This window comes from Peromyscus eremicus, chromosome 14 (assembly GCF_949786415.1).
Source record: "Peromyscus eremicus chromosome 14, PerEre_H2_v1, whole genome shotgun sequence".
Classification (NCBI taxonomy): Eukaryota; Metazoa; Chordata; class Mammalia; order Rodentia; family Cricetidae; genus Peromyscus; species Peromyscus eremicus.
In genome coordinates, this window is record NC_081430.1 from 80213685 (window position 1) to 80234042 (window position 20358).

A 20358-nucleotide genomic window follows, 5' to 3' on the forward strand; every position below is an offset into this window, starting at 1 on the left:
CAGAGAAGCAGAACAAGCCACAGCCACCTCACCTTGCCAATTCCTCAGCTGATCCTGTTTCCTCAGACTGGAAGCCTCTCAGTCCTCATCCAGAATGAATCTCAGCTGAACTGCTGCTCAAAAGCCTAAAAGCTTAACCAGCTCTAGTTCCTGGTCCTTACGCCTTATATACCTTTCTGCTATCTGCCATCACTTCCTGGGATTAAAGGCTCACTTCCTGGGATTAAAGGCGTGAGTCACCATGCCTGGCTGTTTCCAGTGCGGCTTTAAACTCAGAGATCCAGATGGATCTCTGCCTCCCAAGTGATAGGATTAAAGGTTGTGTGTGCCACTATTTTCTGGCCTCTATATCTAGTGGCTGTTCTGTTCTCTGACCCCAGATAAGTTTATTAGGGTGCACAATATTTTGGGGAACACAGTATCACCACAAGGCAGGTCAAGACATGCTGTCTTCAAAGCTTAGATAGGTTGATGGTCAAGTCTCAGCCGGGTAGTTTCCTCTCATGACTGTGAAGCCTCTTGCTGGCTCCCTTAGACACGCCATCTTCCTGTGACCAGTGGTTGGTCAGATGTTCACAGTGCTGTGAGTGAGTGTTGTTAACACAGGGGACTGAACACCTAAAGGTCAGTCTTCAAGTTTGTCCTGAATTCCCAATCAGAAGGGTGAGTACCATCCAAGACAGTCGCATGCCCGCCTCCTGTAGGTCTTAGGGATTATAGGAGCTCATTGCACATGACTTTCTGAAGTGTTGTGTATATGCGTGCTTCTGTATAGCTGCTTCACCTCCACAGAGGTGGCTCTGGGCCAACTGTTTGACTAGTATGAACTTTTGATATGATTCTGTTTGTTTTGATTAAAGTGCTAAAGTTGAATCTGAGTTAAATTTTAGAAGAGGAGTGTGGTGTGGAAATAAGAAACATGAACTAGGAAAGTGGGTTCAACATCCTTATGGAGGGAGAGAGGAATCACTGCAGAGATGTGCTAGTTGAAATACTTATGTATAGCACACACTTTGTACAAGCTATTCATATTGAGCTTGTGAGAAACAGCTGTAGTTTATAGAAAATGGCACTTAATGAGAAAATGAGGTTCAAAATGTAATTTTAAGCTTTCTGTAAATCAGAAGATGTGTAAAATACTTTTTGCCACATTTGCTCATTTTGGAATAATGTATCACAAATTTGAAAACACAATATAAAAGTTATTTAGTTAAAATATGTTTGTCATAGCAGAATCTATTGCCTTGATTTTAATTGAGCAAGGTATAAATAAAGAAGTTAATTTTAGCTAACCTTTATGTTTGGGAGCTCATTCACAGGGAATTGGACTTACCGTAGATAGCCACACTTCTGACTTACTTGTACACTAGTGTTTTTGAGTGGACAGTGTCTACACAGACTTCCTCTTTTCCAGGCTTGAGAATGCTGTGACATTGGGCTTGTATTAGCTCATGTCATTTTTCACATCCAAGTCTTAAGTTTTCACTTGCTGTGTATGGAACCTTTCCTTTGGGACAGTGGCCAGATAGTAAGACTGCACAGTGCACTGAAAATAGAGAGGAAATTAAAAACAACAAAAAAGTCTTGTGCCTGTATTCTTCCTGTATTCTTAGTCTGTGGCCCAGTGAGATGCACATGTGGCTGTCACACAGAATGCTGGCTTGGAACTGGTAGAAGAATAGTAGGTGGAGAGGTAGATGTGCTTATGAGAGCAGTCCAAATGAGCAAGGGTAGCTGCAGTGTCTGGCCACAGTGCTTACAGATCTCCAGTGTCTGTAAAAGTAGTGCCACTCAGGGCACGGGGCATGCCCTGCTGTGCTTGGAGAGTACTGGGACTTTTGTGTCTTCCACTGACTGACCATTGGTGGCACATTCCAAGGAGAGATGATACACATTCCATGTACACAGTGTTTAGGAAGGATCTCAGATTAGTGTATGGAGCACTGTAACAAGTGCTCTGAGAGGATCTCAGGGATAGCATGTGGTGATTGTTCCGTGACTAACTGTACTTCTGACGTTGAGAGGGTTCCTGTAGATGGTGGAGGCGAGTCTTCATCCTGTGTTTCCATCCTTTAAGACTGTCTGAAGCCCTGTAACACTGGGTAGGCTCCCAGAGGACTGAGCAGGCTGTTCTCAGCTTGCATGAAGCGAGGTATGTAAGAGTGTTCACACTTTTCCCTGCCCAGTGACCTCCCTCTCTGGTCTCAGCCTTCAAAGTAAAAGGAAGCCAAAGAGGCTTGTGGCTGGGGGAGTCAGGGAAAGCTCTGACCTCTGTGACTCTTGAGTGTGGGATAGGTTTCAGGAGGCCCCCTGAGCCTGCAGGAAGAGTTCTGTATCCCTGGGTGTGGCAGAGGGACATCTTGATGTGGTCTTCACCTTCTTGCCGACTCTTCTCTCACCCTGTCATGCGCCAGTGAAGGTTTTGCATGTGACCTCCTGGCTGCCCATGCCCTCGCTGGTTTCTCTCCTCACTGGTCTTTCTCCTCACTACTTTAAAGGTAGTATCTGTGGTGTTTCCCTGGCTTCCCGGAGTCAGTCACCTCATTGCACATACATGTGTTATAATACTGAGGAATTTTAATTTTTTTAGCTTGTTTCTGTAGCTTATAACATTCTTGAAGAAATGAACTATGCATTTTATCTGACTTTGAAGTGCCTAAGAAGCATTCAGTTGTAGAAGTAACCGTCTTATTAAATAAGAAACACAGAGCCAATGTAAAGATAAAAGCCCAAGAGGTCAGAGCTAAGAACCTTACCCTTCCTGCTTCAGCCAAGAGAGACCTACTTCCTGTGTGTTTGTCTTTATATAGACTTTCTGTTCTGCCTTCTCATTGGTTGTAAACCCAACCACATGACCGCCTCGTCACTACCTGTTTGTACAGACCCCCAGGTCTTCTATGGTTGGTATTGAGATTAAAGGCGTGTGTCTCCAATGCTGGCTGTATCCTTGACCACACAGAGATCTACCTAGCTCTGCCTACCAAGTGCTGGGCTTGAAGGCGTGCGCCACGAATGCCCAGCTCTGCTATGGCTTGCTATTAGCTCTGACCCCCAGGCAACTTTATTTATTAACATACAAATAAAATCACATTTCAGTACAAATAAAATATCACCATATTCAGTAAATGGCACATTATTGCTGTGGGATGTTCTGTATGGCAAATGTGTTGTTGATTGGTCAATAAAACACTGATTGGCCGTTGGCTAGGCAGGAAGTATAGGCGGGACAAGGAGGAGAATAAAGCTGGGAAGTGGAAGGCTGAGTCAGAGAGACATTGCCAGCCACCACGATGACAAACAGCATGTGAAGATGCCGGTAAGCCACGAGCCATGTGGCAAGGTATAGATTTATAGAAATGAACAGCTAGCAAGAAGCCTGCCACGGCCATACAGTTTGTAACCTATATAAGTCTCTGTGTTTACTTGGTCAGGTCTGAGCGGCTGTGGGACTGGCAGGTGAGAGAGATTTGCCCTGACCGTGGGCCAGGCAGGAAAACTCTAGCTACACATTATAGATATCTAGTAATTTTTGAAGAGAAATGAATATAATTCAGATTTTCTTTGCTATTACTATGGCTTGGGGTTTGGAAGTTAACATCCACAGAATACATAGTTGAGCTTTTTGGTTGGTTGACCAAAATGTTTGAGAAGTATAGAAGTGACATTTTCTTGACTCTTATTAGAAATGCCTGTAGGTTGTGTGAGGGTTCGGGATACAGTGGCCATTGCTAGTTTTGACATGACCATGTGATGTGTTGGGTTACTTTCTTTTAGAAACTTTTGGAAAGTATGAGATGACTATAACCACATATTCAAGAAACATCTTAAGACCCAAAAAAGATAAGAGGGGCATTTTAAATGCTCATATATGTATATTTTAGGTAATTGTGTTAAAACGATTTCAAGCAGAGAAAGATTAGAGAGGAACGGATTCTGTTAGAAGTCAGGCCTCCACTCTGGGTGACAGAACACACCGTGTTCTTCGACGTTGTTGGAGCCTGCAGTTTGCAAAGCTGATCTGAATAATGTAATCAGAGCACCCTTGTGCTAGCAAGAGTGGCTGGAACAGGTACTTTGGATGCAGTGGCCCTTGTGGCTGTTCTGGGCCCAGACTTTGGGAGAGCGGATCTACTTAAACAGAGGCTTCTCATCCCCCTAGAACATTGAAGCTCCAGGGGAAATGTTTCCAGGCCTGGGATAGTGTAACAGGTATTCTTGTGTAGACGGCTTAGAAGTACTGCCATCTTTAGAACGCTTCCCTGTGTGCTAGGGGGCCAAGCTGCCCAGGGCAGCAGAGCCCGAGGTGGTCCGCTGCTCCCACAGCAGAGTGCAGGGCTGCTGCCTGAGTATGGTCTCCCTTCACTGTCGCATGCCATCCTAGGCCTCTTCAGGGACTTTTTCTACCGGACACTGAATCTTTTTCTCATGGCTTTTGTCAGTCTGGTAAAAACTGGGTAGTGCTTCTCTTCTTGCCTAGTTTTATTTCCGCCATTCAAAAGTTAAAACAGTCCCTTCCAAGTCTGGCTGTGTTACGGACCTCCCTGCACCTACTGTTTTGCATACAGAAACTTTGTGGGTTCTTCAGGTCTTGTGACGTTGGGCTCTTTTTCTGTACTCTGGACAGCACGAGTGAGGTCAGATTTCAGTGTCTAAGGCAGACCTACTCCCTGGAGACACTGCCTCCAGTGTCATTGTGTCTCAGAATGTGGCTCTCTTGTTCTGTTCCAAAATGTTTCATTCAGTTAGCAATGGATAAAACAACCTCACCTACTACTTCACTGGATATTTTAGTGACTTTGAGTTACATTTAAATTAAATCATAGGCAGACTCCCTCCTCTCTCTCCCTCCCTCCCTCCCTTCTCACATGTCACATCTTGAATCTGGAGGTCAGAAGTTGCCCTCCCCCCCCCTCCAGTGGGTTCTGGAGGCAGAATATAGGTCATTAGATTTGGCAGCAAATACCTTTACCCACTGTACCATCTTGCTGAGCTCAAGCCATAGAAATTAATACCAAAAAATTTTTTAAGATGTTCCTGAAGTTTATTGTTGAATAATGTGTTTAAAGCACTTTATAGAGGTTAATTTAAATTTACCTGCTGTTGATTTTTTTTTCTGATGGATAAGCAATAAAAGGAAAGATGATTAATGCAATTTGTGGGATTGTTTTTTTACAAAGATGAAACACTATATTAGAGTTTTTCCCAAAGCTCTTTTCACCACTTTGGGTTTTCTGTCGTGCTTTGTAATTTGTCTGCATTATGTATGATGATACTGAGGTGAGAGAGTGTATGAGAGCATAATTATAGACAAATGTGCAGTTGTTTAGGTATTGTAGACTTTCGAGAAGGCCCTTAGTAAATCTGTCTTTTAAAAAAAAATCTTTGACGAACCATAATTTCAATAGATCAACATGTAGACTAAATGCTCTGGCTTTGACACAATAGCTAAGAAAAGCCTGCATCGTTTTGGCAAACTTGCTAGGCACACCGAATTGCTGATGGTTTTGTTTCATTGGAGAAGAGTTCTTCCCCCTGAGTTCACAGAGGCTCATGCTATGATTGCTAACGTCTCTACCATAATATAATGAGCTGCTGTGGACTGAGCTGGAGTTCCTCTCCCCTGGAACCCTTCTCTTCAAGTTTATTTTTAAGACCAACATTGTCCGCTGGGAGTTGTTTTCCTGGCCTTGATGCATGGAGAGACTTATGCATATTAAGTGCTAGTCCATGTACCTGGTATTGCTAGATACTCTGTGTTGTCTCCAAGGCTTTTGTAACTTCAAGGAGAAGGAGTAAGTCTCCACATTTAGTCATGGAGTGTTATCTTGCCCTGGAACACAGTAAGTCTGATTGTCTTCTCAAGCAGTCTGGAGACGGATCCTGTGCTTCTTCTAGGCTGATGTTCTGCTTCTTAGAAACAAAAACTAAAAACAAGGAAGAAGATTTATTACTAATTTATGTGTATGTGAGTGTGTGTCTTGAGTGAATGAATGCCACATATATGTGGGTTCTCATGGAGGCCAGAAGAGGGTGTTGGATACTCTGAAGTTGAAGTTACATGCAGTTGTGGAGTCATAGGAGGTGAGTGTTAAGACCTGAATTTAGGGCTTGAGAAAGAACAGGAAGCCATATCTTCATCCTACTGAGGATATATATATATATATATAAATTTTGTCTTTCTGAGGTGTCAGAAACTCCTTTAGAATACGCAGGCAGCCCAAAAATGCTTTAAAAAATCCATTTATCCACTAGCTGTCTGATCCTTCCATCCATCCATCCACCCATCCATCTTGAATGCTTGTCATGTATTGGTCTAGACCTTGGCATTAGCTGGCCACCAAGCCCTGTCTGCCTCGGTGAAGTTTATGGTGGCCAGGCAGAGTGCTTGCTTAGCATGCATCAGGTCCTGGGTTGGATCCCTAGCACCACATGAACTGGGTGAGGTAGTGCATGCTATAACCTAGTATTCAGGAAATGGAGGCAGGATGATGGGAAGTTCAAGGTCGTTTGAAGCTTGCCTATACATAAAAGCATTAGATTTTATTGTAAAATTTAATGCTGTTCAAAAATGAAGACCTTGGAAAGAGTTAGGCCCAGTTGTAGAATATTTCTCTTAAAGGATATAATTTTGATAAATTAAATAATTTACCCACAGGTATTTAAAGTAAACTATATTGAGAAGGTTCCAAAAGTCTATTTGAAGTTGAATGTCTTTCTGATATGCCCTTACGACTTCTGGATGACTTGTGACAGTATGACCAATGATCAGGTAGATGTCACCCTGAGAGGAACTGCTTTTGAGAACAGTGTGATTGTTCATCGTAAGCTGCCATGAGTTCTTTCTTCCTATTTTGTGCATGTGTTAATGTGGGATGTCATTCTCAGTCATTCTCACTCTGTAGTTGAGTCAGGCAGGGTTTCTCACTTGAGCTCAGAGCTTGCTGGTTGGCTGGTCTTGGTGGTTAGTGTTCTGAGGATCTGAACTCTGTTCCTGACACTCGTTACATCCCTTTACACATTGAGCCGTCTCCCTGGCCCTAGTTGAGCAGTTTCTTACAAGGACAACAGACCGCCGTCTTAAGTCTCCAAACAGACTGTCCTCAGCTCCATTGCTCGCAGTGCCTGGTCCATTTACCTCTCTTAAGTCTGTCTTTTGTTCCACAGCCTCAGTCTGGCTCCGTCCTTTCCCACAGCCCTGTTGCTGCTGTTCTTCACTCAGGGCCTTTACTTTCCAGATCCCTTCACAGTAGGACTGAAGGGTTTTTGTATGGTTTGTAAACACAAGTATACATGTGTGTGCATCCTCAAGTACATGTGGTTCTGATTGTCACAGTCCCTAATAAGCCTTTTGGTAGTTCCTCATTGCCTGTAGGCCAGTTTGAACTCAGCCAGTGGTTAAACAACTAGGCGAGATGGTTCCAGCCTTCCACCATCAGCCCCCACTCTACCTTTTCTTGCTCTTCCTGTTGGTTACAGCACATAAACTGCTTCCTTGCTGGTTTGGTTGTTAGTCGTGCTTTGTTGGTGTCACTTGCTTAACATAGTTGTCAGATTTTCTTTTGTATCACATCTTTTTACCCACAGAAGCCACTGTTTCATCTCACTTGGGCATTAGACATCAGCACACCATGAGATGGCAGAGTTTACATTGTTCTTAATGAAAATTAATTAATTAATGTGTATGTGTTTGTGTTGTGGTATGTATGTGTCTGATGTGTGTTGCACACATGTGAGTGTGTGGGTGTTACGCCCATGCAAATGTATAAAGAAGCCAGAAGAGGATATTGGTGCCTTCCTTTATCAGTCTTAGCCTTATTTCTTTGAGTCAGGGCCTCTCACTGAGCTGGAAACTCTGTTTCATTGAGGCTAGCTGTCTGGATTACCCTTCCTTACTCCACAGTGCTGGGATTACAGGCACATACAGCCTGGCTTTTTACACGGATGCTGAGATTCGAACTTAGATACTCAGGCTTGCAGAGCAACCACCCTTACTCACTGAGCTGTCTCTACATCCCTCATTTTACTGAAAAATTTTAATGCGTTTATTTCTTTTGTGTAGGTGTAGATGTGTAGATGTACTGTACATGTGGAGGTCAGAGGACAACACATCCACAATGTGGGACCCAGGGGTAGAAACCAGGCCATGAAGTTTGGCAGCAAGTACCTGCTGAGCCATCTTACTTGTCCTACATGGTAGTTTTTTTAAAAACACTTTTATTTTTATATTATTATTATTCCTATTTTATATTTCTTACTATTATTTTGAGGCAGGGTCTCTCTGTGTAGACCAGGCTGTCTTTGATCCTTCCACTTCTTCAGTGCTGGGTGGGATGTAGGCATGTGCCACCACACCTTGTCCTGTTCTCCTTTAAATGTATCCTTACCAGGTATGACAACTTCCTACATGGACTTACTTCAAAAGGCTTATGGACTAAATAGAATTAGATAGCTAAAAGTTAACTGCAGTTCTTTAAACTAATTGGTTGAAGGTTATTATTTTTTAATTTAGGTATTGTTTGTAGGTTCTGATCTGTATGCATATAAAGTTAAGTTTGCACATTCATCACTAAGAGCTGTAGCAGTTAGTTTTGCATTAGTAAGTCTACTTGCTTATGCTTCGTCAGTTTGATAGAATTATAAGGCTTCCAAGCTTATTTGATGCCTATGTATTTAAAAGTGAGTATTCACGTTATCCATCAGCAGCAACTCTGAGAGATAAGCCTTGTTGTACAGGCAGTTGGCACTGTTGGCATGGTTGGCTAAGGCTGCATGGTCATCGTTGATGTTGTTGCTGTGGGCATCTGGCCCCCTGCTTTCTGACGGAGGCAGCCAGTGCCGTATGACAGGCATCAGTGGATAGTGAGCCACTGGAGAACCTCAGGGCTTCCCTTAGCAGTTTATCTGTGGTTCTCAACACAAAGTTTCCATGCCTCCTTCAGAGTCCTTTGTAGGGCTTGATTTTAACATGTTTCCATAGTTTATACTCCACATGCACAGTAGCTGTTTCTGTTTTCATTCTGTCTTTTCTCCCCAGATTGCATTGGCTTTATCCACCACCCTCGCACCCACACTGGACATCAAGCCCAGGCCCTTGTGCTCCGTGTGCTCCACTGAGCTGTGGCCCCAACCTCCGCTCTACTATAAATCTCATGTCCAAATTATTTTTCCTGGATCCCATTGAGCTTCCAGCCTTTGTGTTCTCTTACATTCCTTGAAGTTGTTGGATTTCCCCTTTATGGTGGTTTGAATATGCGTGGCTCACATAGACTCGTGTTTTTGAATGCTTGGCCCATAGAGAGTGGCACTATTAGGAGGTGTGGCCTTGTTGGAGAAAGTGTGTCACTGGGGGGGGGCGGGGGCGGACAGGTTTTGAGGTCTCATATGTTCAAGCTATGTCCAGTGTAGGACTCAGTCTTCACTTCTGCTGCCTGTGGATCCAGATGTAGAACTCTCAGCTCCTCCAACACCATGTCTTCCTGCCATCCTTGCCATCCTTCCCACCATGACTAAATGGACTAAACCTCTGAAACTGTAAGCCAGCCCCAATTAAATGTTTTCCTTTGTAAGAGTTGCCTTGGTCATGATGTCTCTTTACAGCAATAAAACCCTAACTAAGACACCCTCCTTTACTGACTCCTAGGTTAGTTTACAAGCTCTTTGAAGGGAAGGTCAGTGTTGGTAGGGCTTTGGAGATCCAGGTTTCTTTGCTCAGAGTCTTATATCTGGCAAATGTTTAAGAAATGTTTGAATTAAACTAAGTTCTTAATAGTTGGACTTCAGTTAGGTTCTAACTTGTTGGGCTGTTGAGAGTGCAGATGGATCTCACTGGCCAGGGTTGCAGTCACTTTGGAGAATAAGGGAACTAACTTAGAGCTGAAATAAATTTCTCGCCCTTTCTGGCTGACCACTCCCTGTTGCTGGTCTGCCGTGATGCATATGCAAATCCTGCTCTCACTCAGGAGCTTCTGCTTTTCTAGTTTTCATGATGTCATTAACTGGATGTTTCTTTGGTCCTAGAGAGAGGAAGAGAGAGACAGTTGATTATCTGTTAGTGTTAGCCACCCCATCTGTTTCCTGTGTATGACGAGGATTTCTGCTTACTGCTGCTTGCCCGTGTGCTCAGATGCTGTACAGATGCAGATGCTGCTGGCTTTCAGTGTGGGGACCATTAAGGACTCCCTTTCTCAGTGTTATTTTTTTTAGGCCAGAGCTTGCCATCAGCGTGTCTTCTTGTCACCTTAAATCCAGAGGAGACTTTCTTGGCATGACGGTAACGGCACACATTGTGGCGTCTAGAAAGCCCTTGTTGCCCTGTGTTGTACTTGCTCTAGTGTGACTTAACAGGAGCTCTTTGGATTTGGACAGTTGCTTACAGCACACCCCAGAGAAACTCTGGACAGGTCTCAGTACCTGCGGCTCCTCCCAGCGCTTCTCACCCCACCCCCTTCCCTAAACCTCTCAGCCCAGTGCTCTCCTGGCCTCTTGCCTCTCTTCTCTCTCCCTTCTTGTTCTCTCTCGCTCTCCTCCTCTCTCACCTCTCCTGGCCTAGTTCCGTCTGGACCCTTCCGGTGCCTGTGGCTGACCCTGCCTCACATCTACACTGAAACCTTTCTCCTCAACAACACAGGAGCAGTCATGTCCTCATCTTCATCCAGTTAGCTGTTTTGAGTTCGTTTTCTTAAAAAAACACAAACAAAATTATAGCTGTCAGTCACCTTACAGGAATGGTACAGGGTCCAATGAAATAACAAACAGAAGGCATTCATCCACACAGTGCTGGGGACCAGTAGAGACGGGCTGTTAGTTAAGAGACTGCTGTGCTATGTAAGAAGGCAAGGGTGTTGAGATGGGATGAGCTTAACCATCTTGGGCAGTGTTTAAAGCGTCACAGTTCTTACCTGTATCCTCTTGTAAAGTGGATTAAGACCATTTCCTTGATGGTCACATGGATTCCATGAGGTAGATAGTATTATGTGTCTGACGTTATATACACTCACATAGTAGCTATCTTTATTTATAAGGGGAATTACTTAGTTGGAAGACAGATTTAGATTCTCTACCAAATTAACAGCAAGAACAAGTTGTTGCCTTGAAGCTGTGCATGTGGCATCCTCCCGTCTCCCTTTAGAGCTGACCATACTCCCGAATTGTGGCCTTAAGATTCCGTAGCTCTTTCAGTGAGTGCATCTTTGAAGAACATATTTTGGGCTTGGATTTAGCTCTGAAAAATTAGTATGATTTTAGTAGTATATGAATAAGGGCACACCATCACAGCCAGGCATTTGGAATCCTGGCTGTTTGCCTGGTCTTTGCTGATAAGTTGTGTCGGTAAGTGTGGGGCCTCCTTTTCTCCTTTTTTCTTTCTTCTCTGAGAGGGCTGGAGTACCGGACTTTTCCTCTCACTACATTGTAGGTAATAGAGAAGGCACTACCTGGCACATGATGGAGGAATGAAGTCCATAAATAAAAATATAGAGGTCAGTGAGGGCCAGTTGGACCACTTTCACAAGCGAAGGAGAGGTTGGTGAACCCGAGCCTTAGAACTCAAAGTATAGGCAGGAACTCATGGTTTTCAGGGGCATAGAAAAAGCAGGAAATACAGAAGTAAATGTGTGCGCATGTGTGTATATGGTTCTCTTCTCTCTGAAGACCTGGAAACAGTAGTCATCCTTTTGCAGAAAGCACACTGCACCCCCACATCTTGGATTCTAAATGCCATTTTCTCACTAAAATGGTAGGCAGCTTTGGACTATAAGTACTGAAAGTTTATTGAGAAATAAAGTGCCTATGGAATCTTATAAATGATGTATTTATTTTTATTTTATGTGTGTATGTGAGTGTCTGCGTGTTCATATGTGCATCACACATGTGTTGGGTACCTATGGAAGCCAGAAGAGAGCATCAGATCCTTTGACACTAGAATCATTGTGTGGATGCGGAAATGAACCCAGGTCCTTTCAAAAGCAGCAAGTGCTCTTAACCAGTGAGCCAGTCATCTCCTGCCTTCTATATAGTCTTCAAGTGTCATCCCACTAAATAACAATCCTGAAAGGAAAGAAAGTAACTTTGCTATGTGGCATTCTGACAGATACTGCCTTAATTACGCAGTATGAGTTAACATTGCCATATTGTAGACGGGATTCGATGTTCCACCTCACAGAATGACGTTAAAAGAACTCTTGTTGTATAGTATTCCTGTTGAAAATACACACGAACCTAATCATAAGAGACCATCAAACAAACACAAATCAAGGAGACATCACACAAGCTGGCCAGGAGTCTTCTGGATTGCTGTGATCACAGGGAGCAAGGAAAATGAGGGGTTCTTCAGATGGAGTGTTACTCTTTTTTTTTTTTTTTCCCCTCCGAGACAGGGTTTCTCTGTGTAGCTTTGCGCCTTTCCTGGGACTCACTTGGTAGTCCAGGCTGGCCTCGAACTCACAGAGATCCGCCTGGCTCTGCCTCCCGAGTGCTGGGATTAAAGGCGTGCGCCACCATGGCCGGCTGAGTGTTACTCTTGAGATGAAAGCAAAGTACAGTGCAGGGTCCTGGATTGGATCCATTTACTAAAATAGACATCATTAGGATAGTTAGAGGAAGGCAAACCTGGCCTCTGAAGTAGATCATGGTGCTTATGTCAGCGCTATAATCCGGATTTGGATAGTCAGAACTATAAAAAATTTTATAGGAGAATGCTCTTGTTTATAGGAAGTACTATCAGCCTTTATAGATATTGACTCTTTGTGGTCAAGTGTCCAGGGAAACAGGCCATTTCTCCTGTGCCTGTATCTTTTGTAGGTTTATCTGAGTTTATTGAGTGAAGCAAGGCAAAGCCCTTCAGTTGTTTGAATCCCTCAGAATCGTTAGTTTATCATGCACACCATTTACAAAGCTTGACAGGTTTGCCTTTGCCGGGAGGGAGCTGCCCTGCCACACTGGCTTCCTTCCAGGTCTCTTGTCTGTCTCTGGGTATGCAGACTTGTCAGTGATTACTGTTGTCTCCTTTGTGCATTCTTACGTTCATAGTTTTTCTCCTTCGCCTGTGGAAACTGTTTCTTCAAATGGGAAGTTTGGTTTGCAGAAATGACACTGTCACAGTGTAGACAGATAATACTACATTTTAACTTACTTTGGGTATGTTGTTTTCTCCTGTTTACTGATGGGCTGTTACGGTGGTTCCTGTCTCCATCACACAGCGTCTGCTTCAGTTTTGAGTTTATCTGTGGGTGTGCGCATGTGAGTGCAGGTGCCCAGGAGATCCTCCCAGAGCTGAGGTTACCGACAGTGATGAGTCTGCTGTGGTGCTTGGAGTCAAACTAGGAGCCGGTTTCCAGCCTGAGCTTACTTGTTCAGAGTGCTGGGCCAGTTGGTTGCTTGTCTAAAGAGTGTAGACTTTCCAGAAGGGATGTGGGGGTGGAATAGATGTGATGGTGTAGCTAACGCATAAGAACATATTCAGGTTTCCAGTGGTCAGTCCCCACAGCTCTAGGATTGAACATTTTGGGAGGGAGGTGGTCTTAGGTTAGAGATTTGTGTGTCAGGTGGAATGTGGGGTTTGGCAGGAAGGGTTGTGGTCACCCACGGCCCCCTTTCTCTGAGAGCATTACCTTGAGCTGTCTGAGAAGCTGCCTTTTCTCGAGGATACAGAAAACTGTCACTAAAGACATGCAACCACCCTAGCCCCTTCTTCGGCTGGTGAGACTGAAGCCTGTCACAGGTCCTGTTTTCCTTGGGTAGGCTGGAGGACAAGCTTCTCTGTGGCAGTCAGACTGCCTAATTTTCATATTTCTCCGAATGATCAAGGAAAAGCGCTTTGAACAACCCGAGTACTGGTTCTGTTGCACTCGGTGACGCCCACACACACAGGCTATTTTTCAGCTATTTTTTCCCCCCTTGCTGCTTCACAGTGTAGGTGGCCTTCTCTGGATTGCTTTTGACAGGAAATTGAACAACCTTTCTCTTTTGGAACAGAATCTATTTTACTGCTGAGAGTAGAAAAAACAAACAACCAAGAAGAAGTGTGTGTGTTTGAAATTTTGTTTGGAGTTTGATTTAAAGACCAGTTTAAATCTCCCATTTTTCTAATGGGAGTGGGGTCAAGGTTACGTCACAGACTGCACTGCAGTTCCCCAGTCTCCCTGGTGACTGCTGGGCTCCACCCTCTGGGCCTTCCTTTCTTAACCCCTTGCTTTGTCTCCCTGATCAGGAAGTTGGCTCGGGCCTGGTCTCTGCTCTGCTTTTGATGGGCCTTCCTGTTGTCTCTCTGGAGCAGTGGAGGTGTGGTGGGCCTTGTGCTCTTTCATAGGCTCCTGACTCTAGGACTGGGATGTCCCATCTTCAGGTCACTCCGCCTTTAGGGTTCCGCATCCCTCACAGACACTTGCTGAAGGCCTGCTTCACCCCTTGTCCTGAGGTGTGGCTGGGAGCTCCCGCCATCTGCCACAGGTTTTCTGGGAGCCTCAGACTTTCTGTCCCTTGGGTTGTGAGCAGCTGTCTCTACTCAGCCTCTACCTGCTGCCTGGGCCTGTTGGCTGTGCAGGGTTACAGTGCTCGAGTCTGACTTGGGCAGTTCATGTACATCACTGAGGATTCTGAGGCAAAACATCGGTCTTGAATCAGAGTAGGTCTGGTTTGCTTCATCTGGAAGCCTTGTCTAGTTTGAAATTGCAGTTTTGTTGGAATCTGTGTGCTCCTACATCACATTCTTTTCAAATTGGCTTGTTTGTTCATGTACCCATGTGGTTTACCAGTGCTAGTCAGCTTCCAGGTATGCCCTGTTTTTGCAGTTAGCTAGTTATAGCTCAATTCATTAAGACTAAGAAAACAGGGCCTCTGTTTTGAGTGTTAATGGCTATCTTTCCTCATTCTGTGGGTGTATGCTATACCATAGAGGCCAACCTTGAGTAAACATCATGTCTGCTCTCTGGGCTGTGTGACTCAGAATCCGACACACTGGTTCCTTCCCTCCCAGGTTGTGTCTAGAACTGTCCCTTCTGGCTGTGGCAGCCCAAGAAAGGCTCGCCACAGCTCCCTCCCCAGATCTCTCCTGCTGAGTACAGGGCATACGGTCCTGGGTAAGTCTTGTTGTGAATGTAAAATTCCAGTAAGTTTTAAAGTGCTTTTATGCTTGGCTGAATGAAGCCTGGGACTCTGTAATGTTCAGGGTGTGAGGCTGGACAGAGGAAATCCTTGTCTCAGCAGGACTGGGGATTACATGAGTGAAGCTACCCTTGGTTATTACTGCTGTTTTTAGGCTTCATTCTGTGTGTCTGGAAAAAGAGTTAGAAGTAGGGTTTAACCTCAGTAAACAGGAAAAAACCAAACCAAATCAAAACAAAACAAAAAACACAACACCTTTCTTGGGAAGCTCTTATGAGCATAGTTTGATTCAAAGATTTTTGAAAATTGAAACATTTATTACAAATTATTAGAACCATGCATGGTGGTGCACACCATGAATCTCAGCATTCAATGCAGAGACAGAGGCAGATGCAGGCAGATCTTGATGAGCTCCAGGCCAGCCTGGTCTACATAGTGAGATCTAGGCTAGCCTGAGCTATGTAGTAAGACCCTGTCTCAAAAATCAACCAAACCAAAACAACACAACTCCTCCCTTTCAATTATAGTTACTAAGCATGAATTAGTATTTTTTTTAATGAGTAATATATAGAAATGTAACTTTCATAAGAAATACTTTATGGCTGTGGTTGGGAGCTTATTACCTGTCTCAGTATTTGTAATTGTAGAATTTGGGGCCGGGAGAGGTGCCTCAGTGGTTAAGGGCACTGGCCATTGTTCCAGAGGACCCAAGTTCAGTCTAGTACCTACAAGGCAGCTCACAACCCTCTGAAACTCCAGTTCCAGGGGATCCAGTGCCCTCTTCTGGATTCTGCAGGCATTCAAGTGATGAGAGACATACAAGTAGACAAAACACCCACATAACAGAAAATAAAAAAGCAGAAATGAATTGTACAATTACTTTGTGTGTATACGTTAGAGTGTGTGTATGCATGTGCATACGTGAGTATCAAACTTGGTGACTTCCCCCAGGAGCTCTCTACCTTGTTTTTGAGACAAGGTCTTAATGGGACTTGGGACTTGATGATTAGTTGGTCAGTCAGCCTATCTGCCTGTCTTACCTTCCTCAGTTCTGGAAGTATAAACAGATGCCACCATGCCTAGCTTTTATGGGGGTGCTGGAGACTTGACTTTGGACCCTTAGCACTTGGCTTGCAAGAGCATAATTCACTGAGTTGTCCTCTCAGCTCCTTGTAGAAATTCTAAATTTTACAAGTCAGAATGTCTGTTGCTTTGGAAGAGGGTTTCTCAGCTCCATCTTTATCTCTCTTTTGGTGTGGGTGATGTATGGCCTAGCACCATCCCTGGTTTGTACCTGTTAGATAGCAGTAGTATGTCCCCTTCTCTAGTTGTGACATCAGGACATAGACTGCACCTTGCTGAGGATCTCTGCTTCAGAACAACACTGTGTGTGTGGATAGGTTGGGGAGTGGAGATGGGTTCTCAAAGGCAATGGGATGCTGATGGCTTGGCTAATTAGCATCTCCTTCTAGGGGACTTTTTACAGGTCCCCTAGTCCCCTGAGTTTCTCCTGGATGTTCTGAACTGGTTGTCTGGGTGTGGCCCTGGAATATCCATCTGTCTGTCTAGTCAGGTTTAAGAATCAGTTCTTTGTATGAGAGTGACTGTTGATGAGCTCAAATTTAAATGAATAGACTTTTACATAAAGATTAAAATTAAAGGAAGCTTTAAATTAGGATTTTATTAATACTGCTTTTTTTGGACCCCTTACTTACTGTGAGGTACAGTTGCATATTTTCCAAAAATTGAAAATAACTATTATACTAAAGTTCACTCTTGTTTTAATTTAGGTTTTGAGAGATTGCTCCAAATTGGACTCAAAAGCAAGGTTGACCGCAAACTTTGAGGTGGAATGAGGTGAGTTGATGGATTCATCACCAGGTTGTGTTGTGGGAGGGAGTGTCACTTAGATTCTGGTTGAGAAGGCTGCTACTTTCATCAGGCTTGACTTACCTCATGTGAGTTTTGTTGTGTTTTCTGTTGGCTGTTTCTGTTGGCCATTTTCTTGTTGCCGGGTTGGAGTGGAGAAGGAGAAGCAGATGATGTGAAAACCTGTACAGCTCTGGTCATTGACTTCTGAACCAGGCAGCACTCCCTTTCTACCCAACTCGCTGCAGGTGGGGGTGTGCTGGATGGCCTGACAGGGCAGGTTAACCCCTTGTTCTCCATAGGCCGCCCACGCAGACAAGCGGTAGGAAGAGGATCAGAGAAGTGGTCCAGTGGCCCACACACGCTACCCAAGTCTGTTTCCAGCAGACTTCATGAGTATTAGGTTTAAACAGCTCACAGGTTTTTAGAAGTCTAGTCAAGGTGTGGGTCTCCTTTTCATTGTCTGGGCTGCAAGGTGCTCTGAAGGGTTGTCAGACTGTGTGAGACAAGGTCCTGCTCTGCCTGGCACCAGGGCCCAACCCTCTCTTTTTTCCCAGGTTAAGACTCTTGGGGACCATGATCTCAATAGCCTGATAGCCTAAGGTACAGGTGTCTCCCTTTAGAGAGGTGTCTTGGCTTTGCAGGATGGCCGCATTGTCAGTTAAAGTAGTCCAGGGTTTTTCCTAGTTACTTAAGCTGCTTAGGTTTTCTCTTATATACTTCTGTTTCTGTCCCATGATAAATATGTTAGAAGTCTTCTCCAGGCTTCTCACGTTTTGATGTGTTTCTGCTTCAGCCTTACTTTGAGTAAGAATCATGCTATTGGATGCATGCTGTGTGGTTGGAAGTGCCTAGCTTATGAGGAAGGAAGTAGCCAGTCGTTCCTCTTTACCCTTCCTGACGTGGGTGCCGCCATTGGTCTTGGAGTCATTTTTCATTTTAAAATATGTACCCATAGTGTCAGAGAATTGTCAAGAAAAAGAAGAAATCATAGTATAAGTACATTGTTTTTTCCCTCTGTAAACAAGTATTCCTTTGTATATATTGCATTTTATTTTTGCTTAAATAAGAATATTGCCAAAAGAATGTAGTTTTGCAGCTTCTATACATGCATATTCGGCACTAGTTTTATTGTGAGTGGAGTAAAATTCTCAAATGTTAGAATCTGAAATTTTTCAGAAGCTTTTGTTAGTGATTACCTAGAAACCACAGAATCCCATTTTAAATAAACCTTGAAATGGGGGCAATTAGAAATTTTTAGGGGCTGGAGAGATGGGTCAGGGGTTAAGAGCATTGACTGCTCTTCCAGAGGACCTGAGTTCAATTTCCAGCAACCATGTGGTGGCTCACAACCATGTATAGTGGGGTCTGATGCCCTCTTCTGGCATGCAGGAATACATGCAGAAAACTCATGCATAAAATATAAATAAATTTAAAAAAAAATTTAAAAAGAAAAATTTAAAGGAATCCTTTTTAAAGAATTTAGGGATGATGTAGTTAACTCATCAAATCAAATGATGCATGTATGGGTGGTTCATGTATGGGTGCCACATGCACATGCCTATGTTGCCCTACAGAGTAGATCTACAAAGTAATGTAAGTCTAGAGATGTAAAGGTTGCTAGCATGCTCTGTGCAGACTGCCAGGGAGGCATGTGGGAACCTTCATGGGGAGTTAGCTTATTTTGTGTGGCTCCCTGGAAAAGATAGAGATAGTTGATTTTAAAATTGCATAAGGAAGTCTTTACTAGGTAAGTTAAGTGTTTAGTTAAGTTACTCATTAGGCTGCTCCTCAGTAGGGACTCAGATTTAACAGACTTCCTTGAATATTTCAGCGAGCGAAATTCCAAATCTTTAAATTAGTTGTGAAAGGAGGATGGATGCTATAGTGGGAAAAACAAAAACAAAAAACATCCAGCCTAATGGAAAGAGACAATTTCTCCATGTCCCAGCACTGCAGCGAGCAGAGCTTTTCACTTCAGATGAGCCCCGTGGTTTATATAGGTCTCTGTGGTTCACTTACTTTGTACTTAACCTTGATCTCAGACAAGCGCAGAGACAAAGACCTGGAGAATTTTCTTATCTGCTGCTTTGTTAGGAGAAAAATGACCTAAGAAGTCAGCTCTTCGGGAGTGACTGGGTCCAGGAGCAGCCAAGGATATCTGAGATCTCACCTCTGTCAACCTTTGTTCAGAGCTTATGGCTTCCAAAGCCTGCTGGGTAATTGGAGCACAGCTTTCAAAGTGGCTTTCTATTTCCGACCTACCTTGAATTTCAAGAGAAAAATGGGGGAGTAATTATCTCGGAAAGTGTCTTTAAAGCACTTTAGGACATTCTTGGGCTGCGTTTATCTGGCCATTCCTAGTCTCATATTTAATAGAGGTAGAACCTAAGAAAGTTTTAGATCTTCTGAATTTTCTAGCCATTTGAAAAGGCCATTTTTTGCTTATTTTTATTTTATTATTAATTTTTCTTGTTTGGTTTTTCGAGACAGGGTTTCTCTGTGTAGTTTTGGTGCCTGTCCTGGATCTTGCTCTGTAGACCAGGCTGGCCTCAAACTCACAGAGATCTGCCTGGCTCTGCCTCCTGAGTGCTGGGATTAAAGGCGTGCACCACCGCCGCCCAGCTTATTTTATTATTAATTTTTTTTATTAGCAACACATCTGAGAAACCGTCTCCTTTTTGAAAACAGCATCTTTGGATCCTCAGGAATTTCTGGATGCTGGAGCAGGTATCCTGCAGGAATGCTCCATGACAGTAGCCTGCAGCTCTGATACTGGGAGCCAGAAGGAAAAAGAGCAAGCTGCCCCCACATCTGTGGATTCCCGCACCAGGGTTCCATACAGCCAGTTTGAGAATCTGTGAAATAGATGACATCTTTGCTGAAATGGACAGGCCTTTGCATGACTTTATTCTCCAGATAGTACCACAAAAAAATTTAAAAAGAAAAATTTAAAGGAATCCTTTTTAAAGAATTTAGGGATGATGTAGTTAACTCATCAAATCAAATGATGCATGTATGGGTGGTTCATGTATGGGTGCCACATGCACATGCCTATGTTGCCCTACAGAGTAGATCTACAAAGTAATGTAAGTCTAGAGATGTAAAGGTTGCTAGCAACCTTGTGGGAGGCATTGTTAGCACACTAGAGATGATTTAAAGCATAGCTTTTGTGCAGATGTCATGTCATTTTATTTATTATCTTTGTTTTTCTTTTCCTTTTTTGATTTTTTTAAGACAGGGTTTCACACAGCTTTGTAGCCCAGACTGGTCTTGAACTCATTGCAAGCTTCCTGCCTTAGTCTCCTGAGTCCTGAGGTTACAGACATGAGCCAGCACGTCTGGGTTACATTCCATCTTTTTATATAATGGGCTTGAGCATGAAGGTCT

The 20358-nt window shown here is 43.7% G+C and overlaps 1 long non-coding RNA gene across 1 annotated transcript in view; it reads left to right on the plus strand.

Moving 5' to 3' along the window:
* LOC131924399 (uncharacterized) overlaps positions 1-20358 on the plus strand; it is a 148590-nt gene that overhangs the window by 49637 nt on the left and 78595 nt on the right. The window contains exon 3 of the long non-coding RNA XR_009382885.1: positions 16890-16956. This is a non-coding gene — a long non-coding RNA (uncharacterized LOC131924399). The remainder of the gene's footprint in view (positions 1-16889; positions 16957-20358) is intronic.